General features: G+C 31.6%; 1 long non-coding RNA gene across 6 annotated transcripts; it reads left to right on the forward strand.

Annotated features, from left to right (window-relative positions):
- Positions 1 to 265: 265 nt before the first annotated feature.
- On the forward strand, positions 266 to 5,376 carry LOC121218525 (uncharacterized). Of its 6 annotated transcripts, none has more exons than XR_005914856.1 (9): positions 266 to 576; positions 1,214 to 1,266; positions 1,365 to 1,442; positions 1,711 to 1,760; positions 2,027 to 2,225; positions 3,307 to 3,406; positions 4,083 to 4,161; positions 4,381 to 4,551; positions 4,968 to 5,376. It is a non-coding gene; the product is annotated as an uncharacterized lncRNA (long non-coding RNA). The 6 variants fall into 6 exon arrangements; XR_005914855.1 differs by having other exon boundaries at positions 4,429 to 4,551; XR_005914857.1 differs by having other exon boundaries at positions 1,717 to 1,760; positions 4,429 to 4,551.
- The last annotated feature ends 8,169 nt before the right edge of the window (positions 5,377 to 13,545 follow it).

The following is a 13,545-nucleotide window of genomic DNA, read 5'->3' on the forward strand; positions in this document are numbered from 1 at the left end:
TTATTCCAAATAAAATAATTTTTTGCGAAATTTTTATGAAAAACGCCACAAAAAATAATTTTACTTTTAAAAAAATAGCACCATTTTATATAACAAAACAGTGTCGCTTTATTCCAAATAAAATAATTTTTTGCAGCGTTTTTATGAAAAATACTGCAAAAGATAAGTAATAACGATATTTTTATAAAAACGCCACAAAAAATAATTTTACTTTAAAAAAATATCGCCATTTTATAAAATCCCCTCCCCCCGAAATCCCCAACTTTCCCCCCTAAAATCCCTAATTCCCCCCTTGAAACCCCCAACTTTACAAACATACCGTCCTTTAAAACTTTTAACTCCATGCCCATTGCTATCTTTTCTTCCTCAACCCCAATTCTTAAACGCCCAAATTTGGAAAGCTATTTTTTCTTTCTCTGCAGAACTTTTAAAAAAACTGATCGCGATTCATAAACAAATAACAATCACAGTCCCGCTGGACTTTTAGTAAAATCCAAAAATCTCTCTTCCTTCATGGAAGCTGCTTCGAGTAATTTATTGAGCTTCATTTCCATGCTACCGACATCTTTCATACTCGTAAGCACTCTGATATCTCTCCTTTCTCGATTTATTTTTTAAAAAATCTGCTTAAATTAGCTTATTATTCGGTTTTTGTCCTCTCTAGGGTTTTAATGGATCGATTATCGATGTTTTGGATCTTTATGTACTGATTTGATTTAAGTTAATCAGAAATAACAGTAAGATATAAAATAAAAATGGCTGCATTTATTAGATAATTACTTGTTTAATCTGATATTTTTATGTGCTATTTATTAGTTAATGGTTATCATTTTTTATGTAAGTTGATTGTTCTTGAGCTTCATTTCCATGCTACTTACATGTTTCATGCTCGTTTGCACTCTGATATCTCTCCCTCTTTCTTAAATCTCCTTTACCTTTTTGTTTTCTTTTGCAATCTGCTTATGTTCGGATTTGAATTAGCTTATTATTCATTTTTTTTTGTTTTTTCTAGGGTTTTAGTGGATCCATTATAGATGTTTTAGATCTTTATGTTATGATTTGATTTATGGTAATCAAATTTATCCGTGTAACTTAACAAAAAATAAAAGTGATGACATTAATCAAATAATTATTTGATTAATCTGATCTTTTTCTATGCAATTTATTAGATGATTAATAATTTTTAAAGTGTTTAAATATATTATTCTTTCAGGTTATTTTCAGTTTTACCATTGTTTATGAAGAAATATCAAATAGCAAAACGATGTGAGATTATTTCTAATTTTGGCTTTTCTTTTCTGAAGATTTTTCATTTTTCCTAATTTGATTGATCTTGACAATTTGTTTTGTGCTACCTCTTTCAGTGGAAGAGGAATCAAAGCATATGGATTTAACAACCTGTATGGAGTATTTCTGATATAAGTTTGATTAATATATTTGAGGTTTCGTTTGCTATTCCTTATTAAAATATTACTTAATTTACATTTTTTTTCGTGTTGTTATTTCATTGAATTACAATCTTCAACTTCTATTTTTAGTGAGTAAAGGATTAATCAATTGTAAGTTAATTTAAATTGAGTTAAGGAATAGGAGAAATAAGTCTTTGAAACTATCCATTACAAAACCTTAATATCTATTTTTATCTTTGTACAAAACAAGTAAGTTTACTTGTGTCTTTTCTATTGTTTTCTTGTAAATACATTTTTGTAGAAACAGATGAAGAGAATGAAGCCAATGGATTGAATGCAAAAGCTGCCCAGGTAAAGCTATTACAGGAGACTACTTAAACTAGCTTAGCACCGCGTGCACATATGAAGTCCAGGATCAATTTTTTCTCATTTCTGACAACCTGGCTAGAGTCACTTATGGAAAATTACTAATTAGTCTGAGCTAAGTGGAAATTTTAGCAGTAGAATGACTACGCCACATACAAACAAGAAGAACTAGTTATATTCTTATGTTTTCCATGTGTTTGTTTTAATGCATGTTTGGTATTTCATATATATATGTTTTGTTGGCTTTGAAGGTACGAAGATCCTCATCATGGTGAGGGGAAAAGAAAAAATGAGGCGCATAGATAACGATACGAGCAGGCAAGTTACATTCTCAAAGCAACGAAATGGGCTACTAAAGAAAGCTTTTGAACTATCAGTTCTTTGTGATGCTGAAGTCGCTTTAATTACCTTCTCTCCTAGAGGCAAGCTCTCTGAATTTGCAAGCTCTAGGTAAATAATATTTTTCTTTAAACCCCCTCACTTTTCAATTATATTTTATGGTACCTTATATGTTATTATATAGTTGAAGGCACTGTTTATTTGTTATTGTTGTTTCTCATTTAAGAGGATGCATCATTGGAATGAACCATTTTCTCTTGATACCTTTGGTAGTCTAAAACAACAAATGAAATTTAACATGTGTAGGTCTAAGTACATTATAAAACCAGAGCCATTCGTATGTTTATAGTTTTAGTTAATGGGAAATATTATTGAAGTTGCAGTTGTTGATGCACCGAGCTATAAAAATATTACTGTTTTTGGGTCATATGCTAAAACCAAAGTTTTAACTTAGTAGTTTTCTACCCTTAGATTTCACTAAGTAGTTTATTATTCCAGTCACTTGGTTATAGAGACATCACAAGAGATCAGTGATGTACCATATGGAGATTATTTCCGTGTAGAGGTACAAGCTAGACCTAAGCTCCCTTGAAATGCGTTAACATATAAAGTGCTCTTCTGCTCTCCATTCCCTAGTTTGCCACTACTAGGCATAAATTATCCTGCTATAAGATTATGTGTTAGAATTTTCAGAAACAGAGGAAAATTGTATTTTATCCCTTCAAGTTGAGAATTAAATACAAAAGCATGATGTTGTGTCCACATTTTGTTGGTGTATGTTCATGCAATATATATTGGAGACAAATTTGCCCATTGCATTTCAAGAAATTTACGTTGGTAATTTTCTTGAGCCAAATCATTTTTTGCCCAGATTTGGTCAATGTGCTAAATTAAATCTTGGTTTAAGAATCATTGATAACTAAGCATACAAACTGGCATGTAAGGTTTTGAGCTAATTTAAATGCGTATTTTTTTACTATCAATCTCCTTTAGTATTCTTCTTATCAGGGTATATATCATGGAGAGTAGAATATGCTAAATAATACTTCTAAATTGTGGAAGTTCATGAAAAACAGTTCTGTTTTAGTTGTTCTGAAATATTCCTTGTTTTGTGCATAATCTATTTTTTTTTGACACTTTTAGCTCAGTCGAAATGTTTCTAATATGTGCTTGAAGTTGTTGTGTATTCCAGGGGCTTTGGGATGTAGAAAGCGACAATGATGGCCAACAAGAAGGCTGCGTTTTGCTGGTTTATGTTAATGTGGCTTTTAGCAAGAAAACTGTTTGGAAAGGTTTGGCTTTGCTGAATGATGATGAATATCTTGTTTATATAGTGTTCTCTTTTATCATTTATGTATTTCTTGTGTCGCATCTTTGTATTTTGATTTGCTGAGTTTCTATTGTTATTGACTCCTGTTACAAATACTTTACATTTACGTGTCTCATATTATAATTGCATCTGAACTATTATAGCCGAAGTGCCAAAAAGATTTCTCCTTTAAGAATGAAAATGATTACTTATTGTTTGTGGAAGAAGGAATTATTTGGCAAGAAATAAAGAAATAGGACTTTCGAGAGTGCAAAATATCTATGTACATATAATTGGATGTTATTCATGTTTAAATCCAACAATTTCTTCAGAGAAAAGACAACAACATTAGTCAACTTTGTTTACCTAATGTCTTAATGATCTACAGATGATTTCATATATGACTCTGATCATTGTTTAAAAATGTTTATGTCATGTTTTATATGTACATAGATATTTTCTTTCATCTTTTGAAATTCATTGTGGAAATGCTTAATGATACTGTTTAGTTAATCATTTTTTTTTCATTTGAGGTTTTTATTGCATTTATGCCTATATACATGTAGCTTCTGTCCCAATTAAAACATTGTTTGGTTTTTTAATTACAAGCTTTTCCATGCATTGATTTTTGTTGCTATTTGGATATATCATTTATTTAGCATGCAGCAAACTATAGAACGTTATAGGCGGCATACAAGGGATAACGAAACCAATAATCCAATTGAACAAAACCTGCAGGTTAGCATGTCTTTTGTTTTTTATGTCTTAATGCAATTAATTATAGATTTATTTATGATTTTCATCTCTTTACTTTATATAGATTCTCCTCCATTTGTTAGTAAACACATGAATTTGAATTGCTAGTTTTTGTTAATTGTCATGTATAAATTGGTAAGGTTTAACATTATTGTCCTATTGGATTAATTTCGTCTAAATATAAATTATATATGTACCCAGGTTATTAATTTTCATGTTTTTATGGTGCATATTGACTGAGAATGGCAGCATCTAAAGGCTAAATCAGCAAACATGTTGAAGACAGTAGAGGATCTTGAAGTTTCAAGAAGGTATTGGTCTTTTTATAAGATTCAACCCTCACCAAAATATATATTGGGGTTAAAATATAAGGTAAGTCCATGTACTCTTAAAAGTTTTGATCCATCTTTGTCTCTCATTGTAATGGACATTAAAGGCTTTCTGCTATGCAGCAATAAGCTCCAATTGCAGGCTTTTTGGCATATGTAGAATTATCTTGGCACTCACAAATGCTTTTGCTTGCCAAGGATGTTTCTGGTCTACTTAGATGAACAATGCTTATTTGTTTTTTTTTGTTATCTTTTAACTATAAATTATAAGAATGGAGTCTTAATGACAATTATTATCAATGCTTTTTTACTCAGTTTCTAGTGCTGCAAGTGTGAGCTAAGAAGAAAAGCTATTTTTTTCTTGTTTGTAAAATTACTAAAACGTGTGTGCTAAAACTAACTACTACAAATATGACAACCAGCTCCTCACACTTTTTAAGTCTTCACTCTACTTCACAGGCATTGTTTCTACATTTGGAGCCTTCTATGTTACTAGAAACAAAGGACGTCGAGCTAACATCCTTGTTGGTGCAGTCAGCTTCTTCCTAGGAGGAGCTAGCAATGCAGGTGCGGTGAATATCACAATGTTGATCATAGGACGCATTCTTCTTGGTGCAGGCATCTAAATGTGTTTGATATTTTAGTTATCCAACATTTATTGATGCACTTAGAGATTTGGATGATCCTCTTACAATGGTGCACCTATTTGCAATGTTAACTTTGAATCTTTGAATCTTTGGATTTAGGATTTGTTTGAATTATCCTTCTAATTAGTTACTTTTCTCATTTCCTACTGGATAGAAATGTGTTTGACTCTGGATATTTTCATCATTTTAGGCAAGAATGATTGATTATCATTTGATTTTAATTAAGTATAATTTGGTTTCTTTAATTTTATAATATTGACGTGAATTTAAAAAAAATATGGTAGATATGTGAATTTATTATTCGTTAGGATTGATTGGAATTTTAGGTGCTCATTTATTTAAACATAATATTTTAATTCTAAATTTTAATTTATTAATGTTTATATTTAGCTTTAAAGTTAAAATTTTAATAGAAATTTTAATTTAATTAATATTTTTTATCCTTAAAAGTATATAATTTAAAGTTTAAATTTCAAAAACATAATATAATATTTATCATAGAAATAAATGTTATTTAATTAAAATATTTTTTAAAAAGTCATGTTTTTAGCGGCGTTTGTCAAAAAGCGTCGCTAAAAGTCATCTTATAGTGGCATTTGTGGTATAAGTGTCACTAAAGGTCGTGTTCTTTAGTGGCGTTGTGGTAGAAGCGCCTCTAAAGGTCATGATCTTTAGCGGCGTTTGTGGTAGAAGCGCCGCTAAAGGTCATGATCTTTAGCGGCGTTTGTGGTAGAAGCGCCGCTAAAGGTCATGATCTTTAGCGGTGTTTGTGGTAGAAGCGCCACTAACGGTCTTGTTCTTTAGCGGCGTTTGTGAGAGAAGCGCTGCTAAAGATCATGATCTATAGCAGCTTTTGTGGGATAAGCGCCGCTAAAGGTCATGACTTTTAGTGGCGTTTATTTTTAAAAACGCTGCAAACGTTAGTGGTGTTGTCAACAGCGGCATTTTGTGCAGTGCTTCAAAAAGCGCCGCAAATACTTTTAGCGGCGTTAAAAAGCGCCGCTAAAGGCCTAAAAAAAGGCCTCTAAAAGCTTATTTTGGTGTAGTGTATAGATAATGAAAGTGATATTGTAAGAATGTCAATGACATATTCTATCGTCAACTATTGTAATAAAATAATAACACCAATGGAAATAATGTAAGACATCATTTAATAAGTATTTAATGACATAGTTTCACCACCAAATGATATATGTAATAGACATTCATTGGTTGAACAGTCACCAATAATGCCATAACATTTTAAATTTAAGTGAAGAAATATAGCAGCATTATTAATGAAATACTCTAACATCGCCTAATATGATAAAATAATGTCAAGAATGATTTTATTTATTTAGTTTCGATTTAAAATTGTCACATATTTTAAATAATATTGTAACGGCCCGTTTTTCAGTGGTGTTGAAAACAGTGATTTTGGGGCCACAAATCTGACAAGTAATTTCATAAATATTATTATTCAATACTTAAGAGTCAAATATGATTTTAAAAAGGTTTTTGATATGGTAATTTATGCTATTCAAATAATTAACTAAGGTCAAGTGGTTTTAAAAAATAAGGTATTGGGACCTCTTTTCTATAAACCGAGTCGTAAATATTTTTATAAATATTTAAAAAGTGCTATTAAGGTTGTATTAAAGTTTCATTAAGAAATTTTAATGTTTCGATAGTTAATTAATTAAAAAGTACTAAATTGTAAAGGATGTAAAATTTGATCACTATTTGATTTGAGTGATTAAATGGCTTATTGAATAATGTAAAAGGGACTTAAATGGTAATTAAATCATTTAAGGATTTATTGGACGGTTTTCGGCAACTAAAATCATAAAATTTGGATGATTTTTAAGTGGACAAAATGGTAATCTTATAATTAAATTAATTAAAAGAAAACAAAAGGCTAAATTAGTATCATTGTTTTGGTTTCTTCTTAAACAACCAAATTGGCATGGAAACTTTAAGCTAGGTTCAGCCATGGTGGTTTCCTCATGCATGGTAAGTAATTATTACCTGTTTTTAGTAATTTTGATGTTTTTGACATCATTGCAACTAGGTCCAGCTAGTTCGTACCTTCGATTTTGAAAATTTTAAAGATTTTGAATGTTGGCATTGATGAATCTTCGTGATTTTAGATGTTAAATGATGAATTTTAGGTATTAGTTTTTATTTTTAAGTATTTTATTAAGTGATTTTGATGAATTTAACGATTAGGGATTAAATTGTTGAAATAGTAAAAATACAAGGACTAGATGTGAAAAATTTACAAGTTTTGGGCTATATTGGATGCTAGTAACATACGAATGATATGAATTTTAATGAAAATTGTTAATTTGCATGTTTTAGGCTTAGAGACTAAATTAAATAAAAATAAAAAAATGAGGGCAATTTTGTAAAAATGTAAAAAGGACTAAATCACATAAATGAAGTGATTTTGATGTCTAAATTAATAAATTTAATGAAATTATTAATTTAGATCAAGACTGAGTAGAAAATCGGGGAGGATGGAAAAATTACCAAAAAGCCCTTATACTTTGATATTTCTGCAATTTAGCTAGGTAAGTTCGTATGAACTATAATCACTTCAATGTTGGTTAAATTGAATGTTTAATGTGTCATTCCAATGTAAATGATTCAATATATATATGTTATTATGAAATTTATTATATAATCAAACGATAGAAATCCAACAATGTTTCGACGATTATCGAGCCCCGTTTGAACCTTAGGAATTCATAAGCTACAAATGACATGTCATTAGGGTTTACATGTTTCGGGTGCTGGTCTTGAATGTCTTATTGATGGTTGAGGCCCGGCATGTGTTGCGGATACTCCACAGCTCGTGTGAGCAGGCCCTTTTTCACAACTTGTGTGAGCAGACCCGTTTCATAACTCGTGTGAGCGGACCCATTTTACAGCTCGTGTGCTCAACCATGTATATGAAAGGAAAGATTATGATTATATATTTAGCACACTTTGTGTGCGCTATCCCGCGTATCCGATGATATTCTAAACGGTTCAACGGGCATGAGTTAGAAAGGAAATAGTAAGTGTTCAATATGAACAAAGACATGTGTATGAAATACATTGAAATGGTGAGATACATGAAAAGCATGTTATGATGGATGATAAATCCAATTGAATCATGCTTAAGAATAATGGTTATCCATATTAAATTCATATGAATTATGTTTAAATGAACTAACATGTGTTGTTGATGTGCTTAAGCTTGTGCCACGTTTGTCGTTATGATTGATGTTTATACTTATGTTTGTACTATGCATATGAAACGGGTAAGAAAAGGGAATCAAACGGTAAGTTCATAATTGGGATGTATTATGATGTTATAAAAGATTTGATGTGATAAATGATGTACTTATATGTGAGAAGTCCATTTATGCTATGAAAGAATTTACCTATATCATGGATAAATATACTAATTCGTGAAGTAATAATGTTGTTTAGGCTTATGCTAAGCATTTGGAATGGAAGGGAAAGTAAGTAAATAGAATGATTTATAATCTTATAGAAAAGTTGATGATTATGTATTACAACTCATAAATCCCAATATGTTATATATGAAAAGTGTATGTGATGTTGATGAATATACTCAAATGTGAGTTGAATAGTGTTCAATAGATTTATACCAGGTTTAAAGTATTGGTGTTAATCTATGTATTATAGTATCAAAGTGATAAGTTATGTTTCATGTTCTACGAGCTTACTAAGCATTCATTAGTTACGTAGTTATCTTTCTCTTACTTTTCAGTTTCGGAAGCTTGATCAGTTTGGAAGCTTATCGGAGACCTATCACACTATCTAGTGATTAAATTGGTAGATTCTGATGTTTTGATCAAGGTTATAATGGCATGTATAGGTGGACTTGTGGTTCATGTTAGTCGATGAGTTTGACATGTATATGTCATTGTGGTTGGTGTAACCTTGGTACTTTTGATGCCTTATTTAGGTGTGTTATTTTGGCAATGTATAATGCATGTTTGAATGGCTAATATGGTAGGTGATGAATTGACCACAACATGGTCAAGTTATGGTATGCTTTGAAAATGTTTTGAATAGATGTGCATGATTGAAATATGGTATGTTTATATGTTGATTGTTGGAACCATTTGGTAATGGCTAGATTGGTGTCATTTAGATGGTTTTGATACATGTGAGAAGTGGTGCAAATGGTAAAGTTAATTTGATATGGCATGAATCCAATATGGTAAGGTTGGTATATGTCAATTATGATATATTTTGGTATGGAAACAAGTTAGTTGATAAATGGTTTAATATGCATATGTTTAGGTATGTTTAATGTATGTGTTTGAGGTGCCTATATGGCATATTGGTATAATGAAATTTGGTTATTTGAAGATGGTCATTTTATGCGTGTTTGAACATGTTTTGATGCCTTGATCATATGTGCAAATGATATTCAGGTGCATATTTGAGGTGGGTTAAAGAAATGGCTTGATCTTGGCCAATTTCGTGTATCCCCTGTAGGTTTTAAAGGTGGTATTTTGAGAGTTACACGGCTTGGCACACGGGCGTGTGGCTTGGCCGTGTGACCCAATTCAGAGAGTTACACAGGCACAGACACGGGCTGGGACATGATCGTGTGTCCCTATTTTGATTATTATATGGCCTGAGACACAGGTGTGTGTCTTAGCTGTGTGAGGCACACGGCCATGTGACCCCTACAGTGTGAAAATTTCTATCTTTTTCCATAAAGTTCTAAATATTTATGATTTAGTCCCTAATCATTTTTAAACTGTTTCTAAGGCCTTGAGGGCTCAAATAAAGGACGATATGCATTTGTTTGAATGAACTATGATATGATTTAAGAAATGTTTAGAAATAAATATTTTAAGTTATGATTTTATGGTAATGCTCCGTAACCCTATTTTGGCAACAAATATGGGTTAGGGGTGTTACAAATATAATAACAGCAAAAAGTGTCACCTAATCATAGAAATTATCACCGAAAAAGTACAATCATTTTTTGGTTTCAAGTGGTCCACTTGTTAGAAGCTTTGCAACTCGATATCCTTATATTATATACATACATATATATAATAATATGTTTTCACATTTGATTGTCAGTGATGGATATTTTATGTTTAAGCGGTGAACCTTCTACAACGTGTTGCGTAACTGCAACCACAGTGTAAGCGTTGGTCGGTTCCCCAATGTGACATTGGTAGTAAGATTGTCCTTGTTGGTGGCAATGGACATTGTTTCTTTTAACTGCTGCATATGAAATCTATTTTCTTCAAGCAAGTAGTCGAATATTTATCTTGGAATCCATGAATATATAATCTTTAATGTCATAGTGCCCACCAGTGCACAAATCTCCACTATCGTTGTCCCAATGGTGAATACCCAAATTGACTTCATCAAATTTGGTGCATTTAGACACCATTACCAAGGCCAAGAGAAGGAACATGGACCAAACCTTGGACCCTATTTCGAAAACTTCTAAAAAGACAAAAACAAAAATAAATGTATGAGAATGGTTTAAGCTTGTTTAGTAAAAGGAAAGGGACCAAGATAGGGATTTAGATTAAATTTTTTACGATTTAAGTTAATTTTATATACTATTCTGAGGGTGCAATTTATTTTTATCTATGCTCCTTTTAAGGGTATGTCTCTAAAAAATCGGGTTAGAAGAAATTGGGTTAGTGGAACCTAGAGTGGTTACATTCTGATTTTTGAGTTAAATTTGTGAAATTATGTAAAGTAAATTGATCTAGTCCAGTGATTAAGTGTTGTGCTTGTGTGTGCGAGGTTCTAGGTTCGAATCTTGTTGTTTGAATTTTTTTAATTTTTGCCCAAAATCCTATCTTTGAGCTTATAGGTTGAATACTATTTTCTCTCAATTTGTGATAGAATGAGCTTGTTGGTTCAGTGGTAAGCTGTTAGCTTACTCGTTGGTCTTGTGTTTCAATCCCTGTGCGGGCGTATTGGCAATATTTTTGTTATTTCTAGTTGAGCCAAGCATGTAGTGGTTGTAGTCCAATCAAATTCTGTTTGTGGGGAAAATCTTATAAGTTATCAGAATATTGAGTTGGTTTTGAAAATTCCCCAAATCCCTCACGTTCCCATATTTTGTTTCACGTTTTTTTTATTTTATTCCTTCTTTTTGTTTTTTCTTTCTCCCTTTTCCACACTTTTCTGTTCCTTATCGTCCTTTTTTGCTATTTTCCCCAAACAAGTTCTTGTGCAATTTTGGTTCTTTTTGTTACTATTTGTCAATATTGTTCTGTTTGTAACCCTTGATTCCTTTCAATTTCATTCTTGTTGTTTCAATGTAGTACGTATTCGACGTAGAAAAGACTACTATTTTTGTTAGTTGATGTGCAAATAGGGGGTTTTCTTATTATCTTTGTGATGGAAGTAATTATTGATTTGTGGTTGATGTTTGGATGCAATTAAGAGAAGATCGTGAGGCGGTTGGTTCTCCGACGATTTAAGTTTGTATTAAGTTATTGTTTTGTTAAGAGGTGAGTGTTTTCGTGGTAGTAAGGGTTGCTCGTTTTGTTTTTGGGTACGTTCAACGTTGGTTTTATTAAATTAGTTAATTGGATTGGTTGAATTTCAAGTATTAATCAATATTAGTTGTCAATTTAGGTACTAAAATTCGTGGCTTTTGATCCTAAGTTAGAATTTGATAAGGTGTGTAATGAAAACTCGAGAAATCAACGAACAACTGAAAGCCAAAATTGGGGTTGTCGAACTCCACACAGCCGTGTGTGAGGCCGCAACCGTGTGTGAGGCCGTATACGACACATGGCCATATGAGCCCATTTTTCAAAATTTTACCCTAAGCTCGTTTATTATGTGCGATGTGTAATTAGACTTTCCATAGGGTCCATACTGCTTTAAAATGACTTGAAAACAAGGAATTTGTTAGTGTGCTATTATATGTTATGTGTTTAAGGTATGTAGATATATATGTATTAACTGTGTTCCATCAAATCTGATGGCATCTATCTGTGCTGAAATGTTGTATATGAGTTTATGATGTCTGAATATGTTAAATTGTAGAACTCCGAATTTGATATTTGACCATGCATGTGACATTGTGGTTTTTCTGGTTTAAGTGATTCATTTTATGATATATCTATCTACAAAGCATGAAAGCCCATGTTTACTGGTTTCTTTAAGTATATGAAAGCATGTTCAACATGCTTATTGTTTTGATTTTGTATCTGCATGTAATGTCACATTACATTGGGGTGGGATATGATATGTGATGGAGGAAGTGTGATTTTGGTAGTATTATAGCATCTTTTGGCGGTGTAACCATAATATCTGTTATGGCAGCTTGACTGTAATTTTAGTGGTTTGACCACATATATTTGATTCTGGTGGATTACCGCAACATTTCTATCTGGTAGCTTAGCTACACTTATATGACTAGCATACCACCATGACTCGGTGTGATTGGATGGATGGACTCTTGTAGTTCTAATTGGTGTGATTGGTTGGACGGAGTTGGTGTGTAACGGATGAGGGTAGGATTTGTGTCTGCATCTATATCTAAATCTATGTCTGCATTTGTATCTGAACCTGTATATGCATCTGTATTTGATTATGATAATACATCTGATTCCGTATGTGAGAATATGTTTGAGTTTGTATTTGAAAACGTATATGTTTGTGTATGTGTTCTGACTTGTTGCTTGGGATGTGTTACACACTGTGCTTTTAGCTCACTCGTGCGGGAGCTCGGGTTGTTTACTCAGTTAATTAAAATATGGTGATTTTCGTAATTATTTTTTTTGGGGGGGGGGTTGTAATCTATTTTGACTTGTTTTGGTTTTTGTTTAAATCGTTGGTAGTTGATATTTTCGAATGTAAAAATGTAAAATCACACAAGTTAACAAAATGGACTTCAGTTTTCAAAGCTAAAACTCTGAAAATATTTCCACTGCAAATTAAGTAATTTTTAAGTGTTTTTTTTTGCAAACAAATAAATAGCTTATAATAAATATTTGCCATATTAATATTTTCTAAACACTCGTTGAAATCGAAAGTTTTCAAACGAGATCAAGTTAAGAGTTATACTAAAAAATAAATAAGCTCTGTGCGTAATTTTCGAAAAAACATACAAGTGTTTTGCTAGAAGTATTATTTTCAGAAGTTTTGGTTTCTAAAGCTGGAATTAAAACTTTTGGGTTTTTAAACAAACTAATGTAATTTCTCTAGATTCGATTGTAATGTTTAGACTGAATTTAAAGTGTTATAAGGTATTTGTTATTACCAGATAAAACCTTTTTTTTTCTCAACCAGCCGATGTTTGTTTTAGATATGTTAAACAAACATGTTAGTTATTCAATGCTCTTTAATTGCCAAGTATAATGGATGGCTGGCAAAAGGTGAAAAACTGA

This window comes from Gossypium hirsutum, chromosome D06 (genome assembly GCF_007990345.1).
Source record: "Gossypium hirsutum isolate 1008001.06 chromosome D06, Gossypium_hirsutum_v2.1, whole genome shotgun sequence".
NCBI classification, from domain to species: Eukaryota; Viridiplantae; Streptophyta; class Magnoliopsida; order Malvales; family Malvaceae; genus Gossypium; species Gossypium hirsutum.